We start from the raw sequence: 6,674 nt of genomic DNA on the forward strand, positions 1-6,674 counted from the left end.
CAGAACAATAGAGGAAACAATTATATTTAATTAGCTTAATTTAGTTATACAAAAATTATTGGACTAAAAATGAAAGTTTTCTAAAATACGAGTCCAAAATTGCAGGAAAAAAAAGAACTAAAAATATGAATAAAACATTTTTGCAAAATTTTAATTTTAATGTAACCAAATTGAAATGGGCTTTCTGGTATTTGTCTCTGTGGGCCTTTCCCACATTGCTGTTAGTTTTTATCTTCCCACATTCCCTTAAGGAATTTCACACAAACAAAAATTGATCAGGAAAATCGAGCGAAAATTTTATACTTACTTCATCAATGGTACTCATTTCCAACTCAAACTAAAAAATAAGAAAATGGATCATGGTGAAACCATTGATAGATAAGATGGAAAGAAAAGGCACACCTTCTGGTTAGTTTGTTGATATGAAAGCTTCCTTTTTCCACATGATATCACATTGGTATTATTTCTTCTTCCTTTAAGGGAGGCACAAAAACACTCAATTTTGGACTATCTTCAAACTTGTCATATGCATCAAAATTATTGGAAAAATCCCTCTTCTTCCAAGAAGGTCATCTCTTCAACCCCATAAGACTTAGCGTTTCCAGTTGGATAATCCTATGACACAACAACTGCATTAATCACACTTAAAAATCAATTAAAAATACATTGAAGAAACAATCAACAATCTTGGCCCAAAGAATAAATACCACTACTAAAAAAAGCTTTTGACGACACCTAATCTACGTCGGTTGTAGAGGAACCGTTTTAGAAAGTGGTACAGTGACATTTTTGTAATTATTGTACAAGAAATTGCATTTTACGATGCACATTCTAAGGCGGTTATTGAAAACCGCCTTAGAATGTTATGTGTTATAAAATTTATGTCGGTTTTAGTCGAAAACCTGTCGTAATTGTTAAAAAAGCAAAACGCGCGCGTTCCCCTTCTTGGTCCTTTTATTTAACATATTGCGTCCACAGCTTTAGGAACCCTAGCCTTTTTCCGTGCATTCGTCCACAACTTTATGAACCCTAGCCTCTTTCCGCACATTTTGCTCTACCATGTTTACACCTGAATCCCTTTGACAGCAACACCCTACCTGTTGTTCTTCTATTGAAGTGGACGAGGTGGACTTCACGGCTCCAACGCCCCGGCTCGACCTTGCATTTCGTGAAGAAACACATTGAGCTCATTTCACATAAACAAGGTTAGTGAAGTCGATGGTTTCTAAACTACATGGTCTTACTTTTGGTTTATTAGTAAACCCAAAAAATGAGAAATTGTGGGTCGATGGTTTCTCACCCTATTCTATTTTTTTCCTAATCTCCTGACAACTGCCAAAAAACGAATTGTTATCCTCTAATTAACCGAATTGCTTTTGTAATTTTTGGACTCCAGTACAATTTTTGGCAAATTTATTGCCCGAAAATGACAAAGTTGTATAAGTGTAGGACTTTGCTACATATGTCCACGGGTTGAGTGCTTTTTAATCAATTAGAGCCCATTAGGAAAATTTGTCAAACTTGAACCAGTCTATACTAGTTATTACCTCTGGATACTTGCCTGCCCAGTTGGAACATTTGTGAAGAGTAATATTAGTTTTGCTCTAGCCAAGTAATATTAGTTTCCTGCCAAGAGTTTTAGGACTCATGAACCAACTCCCGCAAGTCCATAACTAATTTTTAGTATAGCTTCTAAACAAATAAATACAAACAATTGAAGATAATTGGCAGAAGAAATTAAAGAAAGAATTTGTACCTATAAAAAAAATGAGAAAACCTAAAATTCTACACATCCTGGATAAATAAAGATACAGCTTTTTCACCAATGAAAAGAATCTACAATGCTAGACATAACTTGATGGGTGTGGTTGAAAATTTGAAGCAGAATACAACACATATGAACTTACTCAAATAAAAACTTCACATAGTTAATCACAAAGCTTGTCAAAGGATGGACAGTTCCATTAGTTACTACAGTCTATGTAGCATCTTTCTCAACTGATTCTTCAAAATCTCCAAAGGTCTCCTGGGCTGTTTGTGCAAGTTGTATTGCCAAACCCATTACAACTTCTCTTATTTTAGTGCAAGCTCTTCCTTTAAAGAGTATTTCAATCTGCAAATTATCCAGAGCAAAAGTTGATAATAAGTTACATCCATTGAAATATGCCTCCTATTTTCTAATTAACCAAATGCAAAACAGCCACAAAAACCTATAATGCATGACCTGAACACAATATATCAGACATCTTGTACTTGTGACATCATTATTGCCATGGCTTTGGTATAATTCTATCACATGCTGACTGAAAAATTGTTGGGAGTAAAAACTAGTAAGAGACCTACTTTAACGAGGAGAAAAGAAAGTATAGGCTTTGATTGATTATATTAGAGAAAGGCATATGAGTATAAAGTTTATATGATGCAGGGCAACTGGTTCATCATGGCTTTCCTTGGTGAAAACCTTCTTTATGATTACCTTTTACTATCATCAGAGTGCGCGTGTCTTTTTTTTTTCTTTTCTTCTTTTAACTATTGTTCAGGTGAGAAGGAAGCTCATAGAAGATTGGCTGCCGGTACTAGTTGTATGCAAAGATTGGCTCGCCAATGCTGTCGATATTGGTTCCATTCTTGACATGGTATTAGAACTTCATTTGCTTTTGAATCTACTTAAAGTATTTGAACAAACTTCACTGCAAGCTCTCAAATTTGACTTATTGTTTCTAAAATTTACTTTCACTTGTTAGTGTTTCAATATACAAACTTGGTATGTTCAATAAGGAGCCTTTGAAGATATTCATTCTTTGTTAACTTTGACAGATGAACAAAGTTGCAGCTTGTGCTAAACACTATGTAGGAGATGATGGCACAACCAAGGGCATTAATGAGAACAATATTGTTGCCAGCTATAATGGATTGCTTCGAATTCACATTGGCTTATAGAATGAAATCTATTTTATTTATTTACTTGTTGGCTTCTATTTAAAATAAGTTTGCTTCTATTTTATAGAATGAAGGTAAGTTTGCTTATATATATCACATTGGCTTATATTTCTTCTTTATTCTAATTTAACATGTGTTCAAATAACATTAAAAATACTTTATTCTAATTTACTAGCAGTAGTACTAATGTAGCTCACTAACAAGGATGTAATGTAAATAGGTGGATGGTACTCTAATGGCACTAGATGGACCAAAATCTTGATCAAATGGACTTGATGTAATATATTAGAGAAAATTTTGGAAGCGAAAATTACAAAAATTGAACTCTATTTTAAAAATAGAGTAATATTTTGTGATTTCCTGTATAATATAGAAATTATTATTGATTTTAATTTGAATTATCATATTTGAATTTTTAAATAGTTTTTTATTTAATTAAAAAGTAGTATATATTTATTATTATTTACATTTACAACTCACATAAAAATATATTATATTCTGAAAAATATAAAATGGACTTAAATATTACCATCATAAATTTTGAATGTATCAAATTTAGCATCGTTTGTTGTAATACTCAGGTTGCAAATTTTTACATTTACATTAAGAAGTCTTTACATTTTAGCATATTACTTTGAAACTGGAACCTCTTTTCAAGCGATCCATTACCTATTTGACAAAAAACGATTCGGATTTGGGGGACCAAGCCGCAGCATTTGGACAGCAACATGAGTTTGCAGATATAATTTGGTACCCAAATCAACACAAGGCTGTATATCGTGTTGATGATCGTGTCCCCATGTATACATCAGGGAATGGTGTCTATGATTTCATCCCTTTCAGTTCCACTCCTTCACTTGAATTAGCACTCATCAAAACCACAAGTATATATGTTGCTTTAATATTCTTTCAATGGAAATAGAAAGTATATATCAATGTGAGAAATTAAATTGAAGAGTGGATGTTGAATTAGATTTTCACCCAAAATTAACTTGTCTTAAAAATTTCAATCGATCATTTTTCACCTGTTGAACCAACCAAACCTTAATTAACATGAACTAATAATTAATATATACTAGAAAACACAGATCATTTTTAAGTTTTCTTTTTTTAGAATGATATTTGTTGCTTCTTTTTCTCCTTGGTTCATATTTTTGTGATGATGGCAGGATTGCCAAGCTTACATATGTGTTCAACATCTTCTATTCTCACATTTAGTAGCTTGTCTATATTTTCTGCAATTTATGATTTTAATCTTTCTATTATTTCTAGGATACTGTACTGGAACTTGAGTTTGAAGGTGTCAAAAAGAAATTCACCATGCTTGAGGTTTCTAGCCATTTATTTTGTTCATCACTTAATTGTAGTTGCTTCATTAAAGTATTGGTACTCTTTATCATTATCCTACATTACAACTTCCTTGCATGTACTTTTGGTATTTATTTTATTCACACAGTTAACTTTGGTTTATTTATTTTTCAATATAGATGTATTGGCTATATGGTGAAATCAAGTTTACAAGTGCAATTTAAACTTGATTTAAAAAAGAATCATAACCTAAGTAGGTAGAAATAGAAGAAATGTGTCATTCCCTTCCAGTTCATAGATGTTAATCATGAATGATTGAGCTGGCAAATACAGGGTTTCTAATCTATAGATTCTTAGGGTGTGTGTGTTTGAGTTATAGCCTTTAATTTTAAGAAACTACTTATAATATATGATACTGAGAGAGCACCAGTCCCTATGGATAATGAGATGAGACTTACTTTTAGACCAATATATTTTAAATGTTTTTTTTACCTCAATGTGCATTACTTCACGAGCTATACAGGTTCCTTTTACTCTAAGTGTGCGTCAATCATAAATGTTTCAATCATAAATGTAGAATGTTCTTGCTTAAGAGATAATATAATAATTAAAGGTTAAATATGATTAGTGAAACTAAAATTGAATCTTTTAAGAAAAGTTTTAGATTTAAATATTGTGGGTAACAAAATATGATTAAAAATTAAGAAAAATTTTGTTTTGTTTGTAGATGTTGTGCCTTATTCAGCTCACATCCCATCCTATGCTGATATTTGGGGATGGGTTATGGTAAATATTACTGATAATTAATTTCAAGTTCTTCTTTAGTATTATGTGTTATGTATGTTAAGATATATGTGATATGAAAAGGGGGCACAAAATTAAGATATATGTACCTTGAGACAAATTTAGCATATAGAACCATATAAAATTAAGGTGTCATGCATGAATATTATTGCTAAGACTTTTGTTGGTCTTTGGAATGTAACGGGCTTCAGATTCTCCATTAGACCTTAGTGTAGAAGAACTAGACCTCAGAATGAGACATAGGATTAAGGAGGAGAATGGATATCTTGATGCATGGGAAAACATTCACATCAGCCTCAACTTTGAGCAAAACTGTTCGCAACTCATAAGTGGAACTTAGTTCTATTCTATATCCTCTTGCAATTGCATTTATTCGCCTATGATATTCTATTCTTGACACATATTTGACACTATTGACAGGCTGGACAATGAAACTCATATATATATATATATATATATATATATATATATATATATATATATATATATATATATATATATATATATATATATTTGTTTTTATAATTAACTAAATACGCCATCAATAACCTAATTAAACTATTTATTTGGTTCTTATTTGCATTTTAAGTTTTAGTCCTTAACTATGTTTCCACTACCACTAAATCTTCCCCCCAATGATATTGAATTTAGTAATTACTAGTAATTTTGTAGAAATATTTTTTAATGAAATGATTATGCCACCAATTTTTATGTCATCATAATTCTTGCTTCCAAAAAGCAAAAAAATTATAAAAAAAAAATAATAATTCTACATCGGTTTAGGCCACACCTGAACATTCTACATCGATTATTAAGACAACCGATGTTGAATGCTTCATCGTGGGATAGGAATCTACGACGGTTCAGGATACACCCGATATAGAATGCTGACCATTTTATATCGATTATTAGGACAGCTGATGTAGAAATCTAGCTTTCTAAGACGGGTTTAGAGACCAACCCGTCTTAGAATGGACAGACTTCTACATCGGTTATCCTAACAAATGATGTAGAATGTCAGAATTCTACAACGGTCGGTCAACTGTCGTTGTAGGACGACTGTGTTTCAACGACTTCGGCTACAACGACGCGTGATAATCGATGTTGAAAGGCGTTGATAACTGATGTAGAAAGTCTATTTTCTAGTAGTGTACAAAGGCATCATTGAGGTTTATAGGGATACCGGCAAACACAAATAAGTATAACAGGCCTCAAGGTTACAGGAAACAAAATGTGACTGGCAGAGAAATCAAACCAAAAAGAGAACTAGAGAAGTAATAATAATATCCAAGTAAAAACAAAAAAACTACAAGAGTATCCAAAACATAAACACTTCAGCTTAACTTAGTTTTGTAGAATATTTAGATTTAACACTGCATAAAAATTAAAACTTGTCAATGTATTAAAAAACACAAAATAATTTACACTCGAGAAACACTTATTCGTGCTTGTATATGGAGGTGGCTCTCATCAAATATGATAAGTTCATTGACATTTATGATAACTTCTTTAAAAATCATATCAGCAATAATTTGTAATTGAATGAGTGGCAATGCAAGACCATTAAAACTCTAATAATATTTTAAAAAAAACTTATAAAATTATGGTTCAGAATTAACGAT

At 31.6% G+C, this 6,674-nt stretch overlaps 1 long non-coding RNA gene across 1 annotated transcript; it reads left to right on the forward strand.

Annotated features, from left to right (window-relative positions):
• Positions 1 to 927: 927 nt before the first annotated feature.
• Positions 928 to 3,046, forward strand: LOC114419190. Its single transcript, XR_003668188.1, has 3 exons — positions 928 to 1,205; positions 2,541 to 2,636; positions 2,818 to 3,046. It is a non-coding gene; the product is annotated as an uncharacterized LOC114419190 (long non-coding RNA).
• Positions 3,047 to 6,674: the final 3,628 nt, after the last annotated feature.

The sequence above is a fragment of the Glycine soja genome, chromosome 7 (genome assembly GCF_004193775.1).
Source record: "Glycine soja cultivar W05 chromosome 7, ASM419377v2, whole genome shotgun sequence".
Taxonomy (NCBI): Eukaryota; Viridiplantae; Streptophyta; class Magnoliopsida; order Fabales; family Fabaceae; genus Glycine; species Glycine soja.